The sequence below is a fragment of the Halictus rubicundus genome, unplaced genomic scaffold (genome assembly GCF_050948215.1).
Source record: "Halictus rubicundus isolate RS-2024b unplaced genomic scaffold, iyHalRubi1_principal scaffold0035, whole genome shotgun sequence".
Classification (NCBI taxonomy): domain Eukaryota; kingdom Metazoa; phylum Arthropoda; class Insecta; order Hymenoptera; family Halictidae; genus Halictus; species Halictus rubicundus.
Genome location: NW_027488576.1, coordinates 1,756,678 through 1,762,313, shown reverse-complemented (window position 1 = coordinate 1,762,313; position 5,636 = coordinate 1,756,678).

Sequence of the window (5,636 nt, the reverse complement as noted above, 5' to 3'; positions counted from 1 at the left end):
AGGATAGGATAGAGAATAGGATAGGATAGCGGATAGGATAGGATAGCGGATAGGATAGGATAGAGGAGAGGATAGGATAGAGGATAGGATAGGCTAGAGGATAGGATAGAATAGAGGATAGGATAGGATAGAGGATAGGATAGGATAGAGGATAGGATAGAGGATTGGGTAGGATTGAGGATATTATGGGATAGAGGATATAATAGGATATGATAGACGATAAGATAGGATAGAGGATAGGATAGGATAGAGGATAGGATAGGATAGAGGATAGGATAGGATTGAGGATAGGATAGGATAGAGGATAGGATAGGATAGAGAATAGGATAGGATAGAGGATAGTATAGGATAGGGGATAAGATAGGATTGAGGATAGGATAGCATAGAGGATACGATAGGGTATATGATAGGATAGAGGATAGGATAGGGTAGCGGATAGGATAGGATAGAGGATAGGATGGGATAGATGGAAGAAAAGGATTGAGGTTAGGATAGGATAGATGATAGGATAGGATAGAGGATACGATAGGGGATTGAATAGGATAGAAAATAGGATAGGATAGCGGATAGGATAGGATAGAGGATAGCATGGGATAGAGGATACGATAGGGGATTCGATAGGATAGAGGATAGGATAGGATAGAGGATAGGATAGGATACAGGATAGGATAGGACAGAGGATAGGATAGGATAGAGGATAGGATAGGATAGAAGATAGGATAGGATAGAGGATAGGATAGAATAGAGGATAGGATAGGATAGAGGATAGGATAGGATAGAGGATAGGATAGGATAGAGGATAGGATAGGATAGAGGATAGGATAGAGGATAGGATATAGGATTGGGTAGGATTGAGGATATTATGGGATAGAGGATAGGATAGGATATGATAGAGGATAAGATAGGATAGAGGATAGGATAGGATAGGATAGAGGATAGGATAGGATAGAGGATAGGATATTATAGAGGATAGGATAGGATAGAGGATAGTATATGATAGAGAATAGGATAGGATAGGATAGAGGATAGGATAGGATTGAGGATAGGATAGGATAGAGGATAGGATAGGATAGATGACAGGAGAGGATACAGGATAGGATAGGATAGAGGATAGGATAGGATAGAGAATAGGATAGGATAGCGGATAGGATTGGATAGCGGATAGGATAGGATAGAGGAGAGGATAGGATAGAGGATAGGATAGGTTAGAGGATAGGATAGAATAGAGGATAGGATAGGATAGAGGATAGGATAGGATAGAGGATAGGATAGAGGATTGGGTAGGATTGAGGATATTATGGGATAGAGGATATAATAGGATATGATAGAGGATAGGATAGGATAGATGACAGGAGAGGATACAGGATAGGATAGGATAGAGGATAGGATAGGATAGAGAATAGGATAGGATAGCGGATATGATTGGATAGCGGATAGGATAGGATAGAGGAGAGGATAGGATAGAGGATAGGATAGGCTAGAGGATAGGATAGAATAGAGGATAGGATAGGATAGAGGATAGGATAGGATAGAGGATAGGATAGAGGATTGGGTAGGATTGAGGATATTATGGGATAGAGAATATAATAGGATATAATAGAGGATAAGATAGGATAGAGGATAGGATAGGATAGAGGATAGGATAGGATAGAGGATAGGATAGGATAGAGGATAGGATAGGATAGAGGATAGGATAGGACAGAGGATACGATAGGAAAGAGAATAGGATAGGATAGCTGATAGGATAGGATAGAGGATAAGATAGGATTGAGGATAGGATAGCATAGAGGATACGATAGGGTATATGATAGGATAGAGGATACGATAGGGTATATGATAGGATAGAGGATAGGAAAGGGTAGCGGATAGGATAGGATAGAGGATAGGATGGGATAGAGGATACGATAGGGGATTCGATAGGATAGAGGATAGGATAGGATAGAGGATAGGATAGGATAGAGGATAGGATAGGATAGAAGATAGGATAGGATAGAGGATAGGATCGGATAGAGGATAGGATAGGATAGAGGATAGGATCGGATAGAGGATAGGATAGGATAGAGGATAGGATAGGATAGAGGATAGGATAGCATAGAGGATAGGATAGGATAGAGGATAGGATAGGATAGAGGATAGGATAGGATAGACGATAGGATAGATGATAGGATATAGGATAGGATAGGATAGAGAATAGGATAGGATAGAGGATAGGATAGGATATATGATATTATAGGATAGAGGATAGGATAGGATAGAGGATAGGTTCGGATAGAGGATAGGATAGGATAGAGGAAAGGATAGGATAGAGGATAGGATAGGATAGGATAGAGGATAGGATAGGGGATTGGATAGGATAGAGGATAGGATAGTTTAGAGGATAGGATAGGATAGAGGATAGGATAGGATAGAGGATGGGATAGGGTAGAGTATAGGATATGATAGAGAATAGGATAGGATAGGATAGAGGATAGGATAGGATTGAGGATAGGATAGGATAGAGGATAGGATAGGATAGATGACAGGATAGGATAGGATAGAGGATAGGATAGGATAGAGAATAGGATAGGATAGCGGATAGGATAGGATAGCGGATAGGATAGGATAGAGGAGAGGATAGGATAGAGGATAGGATAGGCTAGAGGATAGGATAGAATAGAGGATAGGATAGGATAGAGGATAGGATAGGATAGAGGATAGGATAGAGGATTGGGTAGGATTGAGGATATTATGGGATAGAGGATATAATAGGATATGATAGAGGATAAGATAGGATAGAGGATAGGATAGGATAGAGGATAGGATAGGATAGAGGATAGGATAGGATAGAGGATAGGATAGGATTGAGGATAGGATAGGATAGAGGATAGGATAGGATAGAGAATAGGATATAATAGAGGATAGTATAGGATAGAGGATAAGATAGGATTGAGGATAGGATAGCATAGAGGATACGATAGCGTATATGATAGGATAGAGGATAGGATAGGGTAGCGGATAGGATAGGATAGAGGATAGGATGGGATAGATGGAAGAAAAGGATTGAGGTTAGGATAGGATAGATGATAGGATAGTATAGAGGATAGGATAGGATAGAGAATAAGATAGGATGGAGGATAGGATAGGATAGAGGACAGGATAGGATTGACGGTACGATAGTATAGATGATAGGATAGGATAGAGGATACGATAGGGGATTGAATAGGATAGAAAATAGGATAGGATAGCGGATAGGATAGGATAGAGGATAGCATGGGATAGAGGATACGATAGGGGATTCGATAGGATAGAGGATAGGATAGGATAGAGGATAGGATAGGATACAGGATAGGATAGGACAGAGGATAGGATAGGATAGAGGATAGGATAGGATAGAAGATAGGATAGGATAGAGGATAGGATAGGATAGAGGATAGGATAGGATAGAGGATAGGATAGGATAGTGGATAGGATAGGATAGAGGATAGGATAGGATAGAGGATAGGATAGGATAGAGGATAGGATAGGATAGAGGATAGGATAGGATAGAGGATAGGATAGGATAGAGGATAGGATAGAGGATAGGATATAGGATTGGGTAGGATTGAGGATATTATGGGATAGAGGATAGGATAGGATATGATAGAGGATAAGATAGGATAGAGGATAGGATAGGATAGGATAGGATAGAGGATAGGATAGAGGATAGGATAGGATAGAGAATAGGATAGGATAGCGGATAGGATTGGATAGCGGATAGGATAGGATAGAGGAGAGGATAGGATAGAGGATAGGATAGGCTAGAGGATAGGATAGAATAGAGGATAGGATAGGATAGAGGATAGGATAGGATAGAGGATAGGATAGAGGATTGGGTAGGATTGAGGATATTATGGGATAGAGGATATAATAGGATATGATAGAGGATAAGATAGGATAGAGGATAGGATAGGATAGAGAATAGGATAGGATAGCGGATAGGATTGGATAGCGGATAGGATAGGATAGAGGAGAGGATAGGATAGAGGATAGGATAGGTTAGAGGATAGGATAGAATAGAGGATAGGATAGGATAGAGGATAGGATAGGATAGAGGATAGGATAGAGGATTGGGTAGGATTGAGGATATTATGGGATAGAGGATATAATAGGATATGATAGAGGATAGGATAGGATAGATGACAGGAGAGGATACAGGATAGGATAGGATAGAGGATAGGATAGGATAGAGAATAGGATAGGATAGCGGATAGGATTGGATAGCGGATAGGATAGGATAGAGGAGAGGATAGGATAGAGGATAGGATAGGCTAGAGGATAGGATAGAATAGAGGATAGGATAGGATAGAGGATAGGATAGGATAGAGGATAGGATAGGATAGAGGATAGGATAGCATAGAGGATAGGATAGGATAGAGGATAGGATAGGATAGAGGATAGGATAGAATAGAGGATAGGATAGGATAGAGGATAGGATAGGATAGAGGATAGGATAGAGGATTGGGTAGGATTGAGGATATTATGGGATAGAGAATATAATAGGATATAATAGAGGATAAGATAGGATAGAGGATAGGATAGGATAGAGGATAGGATAGGATAGAGGATAGGATAGGATAGAGGATAGGATAGGACAGAGGATACGATAGGAAAGAGAATAGGATAGGATAGCTGATAGGATAGGATAGAGGATAAGATAGGATTGAGGATAGGATAGCATAGAGGATACGATAGGGTATATGATAGGATAGAGGATAGGATAGGGTAGCGGATAGGATAGGATAGAGGATAGGATGGGATAGAGGATACGATAGGGGATTCGATAGGATAGAGGATAGGATAGGATAGAGGATAGGATAGGATAGAGGATAGGATAGGATAGAGGATAGGATCGGATAGAGGATAGGATAGGATAGAGGATAGGATAGGATAGAGGATATGATAGGATAGAGGATAGGATAGGATAGAGGATAGGATAGCATAGAGGATAGGATAGGATAGAGGATAGGATAGGATAGAGGATAGGATAGGATAGACGATACGATAGATGATAGGATATAGGATAGGATAGGATAGAGAATAGGATAGGATAGAGGATAGGATAGGATAGAGGATAGGTTCGGATAGAGGATAGGATAGGATAGAGGAAAGGATAGGATAGAGGATAGGATAGGATAGGATAGAGGATAGGATAGGGGATTGGATAGGATAGAGGATAGGATAGTTTAGAGGATAGGATAGGATAGAGGATAGGATAGGATAGAGGATGGGATAGGGTAGAGTATAGGATATGATAGAGAATAGGATAGGATAGGATAGAGGATAGGATAGGATTGAGGATAGGATAGGATAGAGGATAGGATAGGATAGATGACAGGACAGGATACAGGATAGGATAGGATAGAGGATAGGATAGGATAGAGAATAGGATAGGATAGCGGATAGGATAGGATAGCGGATAGGATAGGATAGAGGAGAGGATAGGATAGAGGATAGGATAGGCTAGAGGATAGGATAGAATAGAGGATAGGATAGGATAGAGGATAGGATAGGATAGAGGATAGGATAGAGGATTGGGTAGGATTGAGGATATTATGGGATAGAGGATATAATAGGATATGATAGAGGATAAGATAGGATAGAGGATAGGATAGGATAGA